Source organism: Oryctolagus cuniculus, chromosome 14 (assembly GCF_964237555.1).
Source record: "Oryctolagus cuniculus chromosome 14, mOryCun1.1, whole genome shotgun sequence".
Taxonomy (NCBI): Eukaryota; Metazoa; Chordata; class Mammalia; order Lagomorpha; family Leporidae; genus Oryctolagus; species Oryctolagus cuniculus.
The window spans coordinates 13954157-13964362 of record NC_091445.1 but is presented as its reverse complement, the minus strand read 5'-3'; the positions used below and the strand labels follow the sequence as shown (position 1 = coordinate 13964362).

The 10206-nt window shown below is 42.2% G+C and overlaps 1 long non-coding RNA gene across 4 annotated transcripts in view; it reads left to right on the top strand.

Annotated features, from left to right (window-relative positions):
* Positions 1 to 9509, top strand: part of LOC103349546 (uncharacterized) — a 97044-nt gene extending 87535 nt beyond the window's left edge. For all 4 annotated transcript variants that reach the window (XR_007922547.2, XR_007922549.2, XR_517713.4 and 1 more), the window contains one exon: positions 9075 to 9509. This is a non-coding gene — a long non-coding RNA (uncharacterized lncRNA). The remainder of the gene's footprint in view (positions 1 to 9074) is intronic.
* The last annotated feature ends 697 nt before the right edge of the window (positions 9510 to 10206 follow it).

Below are 10206 nucleotides of genomic sequence, written 5' to 3'. Positions count from 1 at the left end.
AGTCTGTGTGTATCTTTGTTGGTGTGGTATGTTTCTTGTCAGCAGCAAATAGATGGGTATTGTTTTTAAATTTGTTCAGCCTGCCTGTATCTTTTTTAGTATATGTGCTGCCAAATGAGTTCCCACCTGTGTCTTTTAATTGGAGAGTTTAGGCCATTTACATTCAAGGTCACTATTGATAAGGAATGACTTGACCATGCTATTTTTCCATAAATATTCCAATTATTTAATTTGGGTTTCCTTTGTACTTTCATTGGAAGATTTTTTTGGCTTCACATTCTTTTATAATGATGATTCTCTCTTTTTCTGTGCATAGCTCATCCTTAAGCATCTTTTGTAAGCCTGGACAGGTGTTAACAAATTCTTTTAATTTCTATTTGTTATGTAAGGTCTTTGTTTCATCTTCATTCATAACTAAGAACTTTGCTTGGTACAGTTTTCTGGGCTGATGGTTGTTTTCTCTTAAGACTTGAACTATGTCTCTCTACTCTCTACTAGCCTATAGGGTTTCTTATGAGAAGTCTATCATTTTTTTTTTTTTGACAGGCAGAGTGGACAGTGAGAGAGAGAGACAGAGAGAAAGGTCTTCCTTTGCCGTTGGTTCACCCTCCAATGGCCGGCGCGGCCGGCGCACCACGCTGATCTGATGGCAGGAGCCAGGTACTTCTCCTGGTCCCCAATGGGGTGCAGGGCCCAAGGACTTGGGCCATCCTCCACTGCACTCCGAGAAGTCTATCATTAAGTCTAACTGGAGATCTTCTGAATGTAATATGGTGCTTCTTGCATGCACATTTTAGAATCTTTTCTTTTGCTTTACTATTGAAATTTTGACCACAATGTGAAGATCTCATGTACATGTGTCTATAAGGAATTCTATGTGCTTTGTGTGTTGGGCATCTTTTTCTTTATTGAAATTAGGGAATTTTTCTGTAATTATTTAACTGAATAGGCCTTCTAATCCCCCCCTCTTTTTAAAACTGGGAATTTATTTTTATAGAAAACTTTTATTTAATAAATATAAATTTCATAAGTACAACTTTTGGATGATAGCAGTTCTTCCCCCCATACCCACCCTCCCACCCTCAAACCATCCCACCTCCTACTCTACTCCTCTCCCATCCCATTCTTCATTAAGATTCATTTTCTTTTTTTTTAAACTTTTATTTAATGAATATAAATTTCCAAAGTACGACTTATGGATTACAATGGCTTCCCCCCCATAATGTCCCTCCCACCTGCAACCCTCCCCTTTCCCATTCCCTCTCCCCTTCCATTCACGTGAGGATTCATTTTCAATTCTCTTTATATACAGAAGATCAGTTTAGTATACATTAAGTAAAGATTTCAACAGTTTGCTCCCACACAGAAACACAAAGTGAAAAATAATAGATGATTTTTTAAATGATGATGAAATCAGATCAGACCTATTGTCATGTTTAATCCCAGCGAGAGTCAAGTTGGGAATTGCTAATTTCTTCTTCTTCTTTTTTTTTTTTTACAGAAGATCAGTTTAGTATACATTAAGTAAAAATTTCAACAGTTTGCACCCCCATAGAAACACAAAGTGAAATATACTGTTTGAGTACTCGTTATAGCATTAAGCCTCAATGTACAGCACATTAAGGACAGAGATCCTACATGAGGAGTAAGTGCACAATGACTCCTGTTGTTGACTTTACAAATTGACACTCCTGTTTATGGCATCAGTAATCTCCCTATGCACCAGTCATGAGTTTCCAAGGCTATGGAAGCCCCTTGAGTTCTCTGACTCTTATCTTGTTTAGACAAGGTCATAGTCAAAGTGGAGGTTCTCTTCTCCCTTCAGAGAAAGGTACCTCCTTCTTTGAAGACCTATTCTTTCCACTGGGATCTCACTCACAGAGATCTTTCATTTAGGTTTTTTTTTTTCCCCCAGAGTGTCTTGGCTTTCCATGCCTGAAATACTCTCATGGGCTTTTCAGCCAGATCGGAATGCCTTTAGGCCTGATTCTGAGGCCAGAGTGCTGTTTAGGACATCCGCCATTCTATGAGTCTGCTGAGTATCTCGCTTCCCATGTTGGATCACTCTCCCCAGGCAGAGTGGACAGTGAGAGAGAAAGAGACAGAGAGAAAGGTCTTCCTTTGCGGTTGTTTCACCCTCCAATGTCCGCTGCGGCCGGCGCACTGCGCTGATCCGATGGCAGGAGCCAGGTACTTATCCTGGTCTCCCATGGGGTGCAGGGCCCAAGCACTTGGGCCATCCTCCACTGCACTCCCTGGCCACAGCAGAGAGCTGGCCTGGAAGAGGGGCTACCGGGACAGAATCCGGCGCCCCGACCGGGACTAGAACCTGGTGTGCTGGCACCGCACGGCGGAGGATTAGCCTAGTGAGCCGCAGCACCGGCCAAGATTCATTTTCAATTATCTTTGTATACAGAAGATCAACTAAGTAAAAATTTTAATAGTTTTCGCCCACACAGACACACAAAGTATAAAGTACTGTTTGAAGACTAGTTTTATTGTTAATTTTCATAGTACAACACATTGAGGACAGAGATCCTACATGGGGAGCAAGTGCACAGTGACTCCTGTTGTTGCTGAACCATTCTCTTTACACACCTTCAGGAACTGCTAAGATCCATATGCTGGGTCATTTGATAGTATCCCATAAAATTGCCACTTGGTTTTTAATTTTTCTCATTGCTTCCTCTTTTTTTTCTGACCAAAATATTTCCAAGATTTGTCTTTTAGCTCAATATTCTTTCTCTTGCCTCACCAAGTCTGTTGTTAAGGGTTTCCTCTGTATTTTTTATTTGACATATTGAATTCTTCATGTCTAATATTTCATTTTGATTTCTCTTCAAAATATCAATTTCTTAGGATTTTTCTTTCTTGTCATGTATGGATTTCTTTAATTTGCTTGTCATTGCTTCTGAGTGATCATGAGATTAATCTCTTGAGTTCTGTTTCAGGCATTTCATCAATCTCTTCATCTTCACATTCCAATACAAAGTGTTGTATTCTTTTGGGCATGGGTCATGGTGTCTTTCTTATTGTTTATTGAATTTCTCCATTTATTTTTAGGCATTTTTGGAGATACTTGTTGGTATTTTCCTCTGATGGCTTTTATCTTTGAATTATACCTCTGTGCTGTTACAGTGAATACCCAGAAGTGTGTTGTTTGAGGCCAGGGAACTCTGGTTAAGTGCTCTAGGGTAGGGCAAGTATCTAGGGGGTGACACTTGAGTTGGGTATAGTAGCTCTTCTCTTTAACAGAAAGAACAGTATGATCACCTCTGTTGGTGTAATCACATCCTCACCTCCTTTCTTCCAAGTTGAGCAATACCCAGGTGTTAGCACAGAGCGGGTGCAATACTCATCCCCACTGTGATATGAGCCACACAAAGGATCTGTGCAGTCTTCAGCACGAGCACAGATCCTATTGGCAGTGACCCACTCCAGGCAATCAGAGATCTCTGAACATGTAGAGTCCCTTGCATAGATTGCCCAGAGACCCAGCTACACCCTGTACCCTCTTGTACACTCACAGAGATTCCCACAATCTCAGGGCACAAGACTCCCACCATCATGGGGTGCATGTGATCCCCTCTGCCCCACCTTCCTGTCCCAAGCACAGAGTGGCAGAGATGTTCCCAGAGCCAGCTTGCTGTGGGCACTCCACCTAGGCAGTTTGAGCTTAGGTGATATGTTGAGATGCTGGCAGTACCTCACAGTCCTACATGGGTGCCTGCCCCATGTCATGCCTCTCAGTCAGCATCAGTCAGTGGGGAATGTGGATTTTTCCCTCTACTAGAATCTCTGGGTCTCACACGCATGCACAAGAGCATGTGTTCCCCTAGAATTTACTGCATTTGGTAATGTCACAAATATCATACTGTACTCAGAATAACTGGAATACATAGATAAGAGTTTGAAGTATTATTGCATAGCTTTGGTTTGTTAGACCCTCGGAGTGAGGATGCTAACACGTCGAGAAGCACACCCCAAAGACTCAGAGTCCAGACCAGCTGATGCAAAAGCAAGAGGATTTATTTGGCGTCTGCGCAGACGGGCCTCCTGAACTCGGGAGTCCAGAGAGCGCCCCCAGCACAAAGCCACACAGTTTATATACCTGCAGCGACCAATCAAAAGCACCATAGAGTCCATGCACACAGCAGTCCAATCCATGAGCTGATCATGTGAAGTGCATGCGTCTTCTGTCCAATCAGCTATGGGATCACATGGGAGGCATGCACACAGCAGTCCAATCCGTGAGCTGATCATGTGAAGGGCATGCGTCTTCTATCCAATCAGCTACGGGATCACATGGGAGGCATGCACCTCGTCACCATTTTGTTGTTTACTTCTTTAGTAGTTCCTTTCCCTGCCAGCGCCATCTTGTTCACCCTGAGGGGGACGACGTCTCGCTCCCTTTGTTCCCCTGGTGGGAGAGCGGCGTCCTGCTTCCCACACTGTTATTTGAGTATTAGGGGGCATACAAACTGGGTTAGGTCTTAGCACAGCCAGGCACAAGTGTCACAGCTAGCTAAGCATAGGGTCCCTTACTTTTATAGCTGCACCTAATCTTAGCTTTGGGGGAAAAAGTTTAGGGCTATAATTTTTAAACTTTAATTTTATTTGGGGCAAAGGTAACTTCTTGTTTTTAATGGTATTAGCTTAGGTCACTCCATCTTGGTTTGATTTTTAAGGTTCTTCAGGTTGAACGAAATTACGTCCTTGTCCAACGTGGAAACTCCCCGCCTTTACTGCTGACAAGATGGCGTCTTGTCCCAGCCCGTTGCTGGATACATGCACAAGAGGTTCTGCAGCTGCTGCTCTTATCTTAAATGGCACTGCCCTTTCTCAGCTGGTTGCCAGGCACCATTGTGCGTGGGGGAGAGAAGAGTACCCTTTTCTTTTTTTTTTTCTACTGGGTTAGAAAACCCTCAGGGCTGTAGGCTGGATTCATGCCATGCTCTCCCTCCAGCTGTATCACCAGTGGCACAGGCTGCTGCAATCTGATCTCACCTCATTCTACAAAGCTTGCGTTTTCTCCTGCTGTCTCAGCTGCTGGGGTTGTGTGTTGTGTCTGTGTTTGTGCTGCACATCTGCACCTTCCACACCAATCCATGGCATTCCTCTTCCTTCCATAGAATTTCTGTTGTGGTTTTCTCTCCAACTCTCCCCTGAGAATATACATTGTATACTTTTTTTCCACTATTTACCCCTAGTCTAGACCAGTATGCTCTTCCCTATTCCACCATCTTAGAATCTCAGCACTTTTATCAATCAAAGTACTTAACCTCTGAAAATACTTTAACTTCACCTCACTCTCCAAATGGCTACAACAAGTGGGGCTGGATCAGGCTGAAGCCAGGATATCAGAACTCTATCCATATTTCTCACGTGGGTACAGGGCCCCAAACGCTTGGTCCATCTTCTGCTGCTTTCTCAGAGACATTAGCAGAAAGTTGGTGGAAAAGTGGAGCAGCTAGGGATTGAACCAGTGGTCATTTGGGATGCTGGCATCATTGGTGGTGGCTTAACAGGCTGTGCCACAATGCCAGCCACTCATTTTACTCTTAAACTGATCTTTTCAGTGCAGCGGGTCAGTACACATGAAATCATTTTATTGTACCTTCATTATCTTCCTTTCATGGAGGTCAGAATGATGAAGCAACTTCCCCAATGTCACACATTTATAATGTTAGGATCAACAAGGAAACTCAAGTTTGATTCTGAAGCACCATATTAAAATTTATTTATTTGAAAGGGAAAGCAACAGTGAAGGGAGGGAGGGAGAGAGAGAGAAGAATGGGAAGAAGAATGAGCATGAGAGAGAATGAATATTAATATTCCATCTGCTGGTTCACTCCCCAGATAGCTCCAGTAGTCTATTCTGGGTCAAGCCAAAGTCGAGGCTGGAACTCTATCCAGGTCTCCCACATGGCTGGCAAGGGTCCAAGTACTTTGGCCATCTTCTGCCTTTCCAGGTGAATTAGCAGGAAGCTGGATCAGAACCAGAGCAACCGAGACTCAAACTGGGGATCGTATGGGATATGAGCATCTCAAGTGCCTTAACCCGCTGAGCCACAATGCTGGCTCCCAAAAGCACCATTTTTAACCATGATGTTGTAATGCTAATATATATTACTGTTTTCCCTGTTATTCAGGATCTATAGCCATATATAATGTTATATATATATTATAAATATTATATAATTTTATATATATTTAATCTTTAATAACCAATAGGAAAGTTGGATGGTATAATATCTTAAGTGCTTTCATTAAACTGTGGCAAATTTATAGTGTATGATTTTTTTTCTCATATATTTTATTCCATGAATAACAATCTAAACTCTTAGCCATTGCTTGGAGAACTAATTTCCAATTTGTTAGGAATCCCTTCTGGGTCTCCTCTGAGTCTTGCTAGGTTCTCCATGGACTTCTGCTTTGTGGGTGATTGTACAGTCTCTGCAGTGTTAGGAGTTACAAGAGCTGTTACTTCTCATTCACACATTTATTCAACGGTTATGGGTCAGGTCCATGGTTTAATACAGAGATTTAAAAGCAGAGCCCCGCTCTAGCAGAGACCACATGGCTGTCTACAAAAACATTTCCCCTTCTACCTAGCTGTACCACTGTACTACTTTTACCTGTCCCTGTTGAAACAGGTGATGGCCAGTGGCTTGTGGGTAGAGGCCATGGGTGGCACCCTCAGACATGGCCCATCAAATTTCCTTCCCTTTTTTCCAGATGGACATGCACTGAACTAGCTGAGCCACAGATGGAATTTGAGACCCTGACTCATGCTTGGAGTAGAGCCACTTGATAATTAGGAACATCTGTTTTGAACTTCTTATGGGAAAGAAATAGGAGGGGATTTCAAAAAGCTTGTGGAAAACAATTTAGAGACAAGTTTATTTTGGTGAAAAACTTTTTTTTTTGAAATTCATAGATCTTTTTATGAACTTTTTGTAGACCTCCTGCAACTCTGTGTTGTAGGAAGTTATCCTTACGTGGAAGTTTTTCTCCTACAGCACATAGTATTGGTCAAATTATTACACTGTACTCAAAACTAAATAGGAAAATGGATTTTAAAAACCACTGTGTAGCACTGACAATGCACCTGGAGAAGCAACAGAAAATGACCCAAGTACTTGGGCCCCTGCTACCCACATGGGAGATCTTGTATGAAGTTTCTGGTTCCTAAGTTCAGCCTGGCCCAAATCTCACTCTTGTAGCTATTTGGGGAGTGAACCAGCAGACAGAAGATCTCTCTGCCTCTCTCAGTCTCTCTCTCTCTCTCTGACACTTTGCCTTTTAAATAAATAAATAAATAAAATCTTAAAAAAAAAAAAAACAGTGGAGACTCGCCTGCTCCACTTCCGACCCAGCTCCCTGCTGTGTCCTGGGAAGGTAGTAGAAGATGGCCAAGTCCTTGGGCCCCTGCACCTGCATGGGAAGACCCCAAGTAAGCTCTTGGCTCCTGGTTTCAGAACCACGCTGCCCGGCCGTTGCAGCCAACTGGGGAGTGAACCAACGGATGGAAGACCTCTCTCTATCTGCCTCTCCTTCTTGCTCTGTGTAACTCTGACTTTCAAATAAATAAATAAATCTTAAAAAAAAAGAGATGGCATTCAATTGTGAGTTAAATGTCCCCCAGGTAGAAAGAGCTATCTTAAAATCTCTGAAGACATCTTTATAAGACAGGAACTAGGAGTATTTTTACTTCTTTGTTTTGTGAATTAGTAGTGAAGAAAATAAGCCAATCACATAGGAAACAGTTCTTTGTAGACTATCTTTGGATGCATGTTGCTTCATTCCCATTACTGAACTGGTTCACTGACAAGTTTTTGCTTTTAAAATTAAAAATTTAAAGAAAATGAAATATCTGGTGCTGTGGAATGTGCTTCCCTGAAATTTATGTGTTGGAAATGTCACTCAAATCCATATGTGAAGGGAACTTGGAGGGGAGCCATTGTGAGATGATTAGGGTTAGATGAGGCTCCCGTGGCGGCATTTGTGACTTCATAAGTAGAGAAAGGGAGACTGGGGCTGGCATGGCTGCTCTCTTTCGACATGCATTATCCTCAGCCATGTGATGATAGCATGAGGCCCCCACTGGTGGCTGAGCAGATGCCAGTATTGTGCTGTTGGGTTTGCAGATTCTAGAACCATGAGCCAGATAAATGTCTATTCTTTCCAAACTAGTCAGTCTCAGATATTTTGTTAGAGCAACAGCAAATGGATTAAGACACTTGCCTTTTACCACCACTGATTTTCTGTTGTTATTTTAGTCATCCATAAAACTATTTTTTTTTCTATTTTGTCTCTACCACTGTGTGTTTAAACTAGATTGTCTGGGGTGGGTGTTACGTGCAACAGGTTCAGCCGCAACTTGAGACACCTGATCCCCTATCAGCGTCCCCGGGAACTGAGTACCACCTTTGCTTCCTACTAATGAGCTTCCTGGAAGGCAGCAGTTAAAAGCTCTTTTTGTTTTAAGTCTTTGCTAGAGTCATTTTAAAGTGGACCCATTGATCAACTGAAACTAAGTACCTTTTTGGATTGGCTTTTTAAATTTTTAGATGAATGTTTTTACATAAATGATCATTTGAGTCTGCTTTCTAAGTTTACTTATTATTTATCTTTCATTTATTTGAAATAAAAATAAAATAAATAGTGAAATAAAAAAGAGAAACAGAATGAGAGTTTCCATCCACTGGTTTACTCCAAAATGCCTGTAACAGCTGTGTCTGGCAGGAACCAAGAACATCTTCTGGGTCTCCATGCAGGTAGGCAGGACCCAAGTACTTGTGCCATACATTAGCAGAAAGCTGGAGTTGGGAGCAGAGCCAGGATTTGGACTCCGGCATTCATGGGATGTGGGTGTCCCATGCATGTCTTAGCTGCTGTGCCAAACACTTGCCCTGTTTTTATTCCTGAGACTGCTTTTATTCCTTATTTTATCTGCATATGAATCTAACAACAGCTGCCCTAGAATTCACTTGGACTTAAATGTTTAACCAGTGTATATGTTTAATCTCACCTATTTATTTCCCATTAATTTTTTTTATTTATTTTTACAGGCAGAGTTATAGAGAGAGAACGGTCTTCCTTTTCCATTGGTTCACCCCCAAAATGGCCACTGCGTCTGGCGCCCTGCGCCGATCCAAAGCCAGGAGCCAGGTGCTTCCTCCTGGTCTCCCACGCAGGTGCAGGGCCCAAGGACCTGGGCCATCCTCCACTGCACTCCCAGGCCATAGCAGAGAGCTGGACTGGAAGAGGAGCAACTGGGACAGAATCCGGCGCCCAACCAGGACTAGAACCCGGGGTGCCAGTGCTGCAGGCAGAGGATTAGCCAAGTGAGCCGTGGCGCCGGCCTACTTCCCATTTATTATCTATGTATTCTTTCTCTGCCTGTTGTCTGTGTTTTTATTTTTTTTAAGTCAAAGCAACATCTGTGTCCTACTTGGTGTGATTTGTATTGTAGAGATTTAATAAATAGCTTATGATCAATTTTATTTGCTCTGTTAAAAAGTTTACATTTACTACTAAGTTAAATTATGTTTCTGATTATTGCAATAAAGATTCGAGCTCAGGGTATCCTTCAGATTTCTATGTTTATACGATAGAAGGATTTCCTATTGCTGTTTATATTTTGCAAAAACTAGCTACCTATTCCAAAGCTTATGTTTTCCAGGAATATATTGGATTTTTATTGGAGCAATAATTAGTGCACTTCACATTTTCCAACTCGGGCAGTAATTTTTTCCTTCAGTATCTAGTTTTTTTTTTTCCTCCTTTCCTGGAGTATTTTATGATAGATATATCATAAATCTCACTGTTTCAGCCTCTGCAAGTTTGCCGGCCTGTGGTGTTCAGTTCCATTCACCTTCTGTGCAGCAATCACCACCCTTCCTCTCCAGAACCTTTTCATCTTTCCCAGCTGAAATTCCGTGTCTGTTCGTCACTAACTCCCCATTAATCCCTCCCCACTCTCCCTGACAACCAGTGTTATTCTTTCCGACTCTGAATTTAACTACTCTAGCCTCCTCATCTAAGTGGAATCATGGAGTATTTGTTCTTTTGTGAGCAACTTATTTCCCTTAGTACATCTTCAAGCTTGATCCATATTGTTGCACATGTCAGATTTTTCCTCTTTTTTAAAGGCAGAATACTGTTCCATTGTATGTGTACACAACATTCTGCATGTGGGTA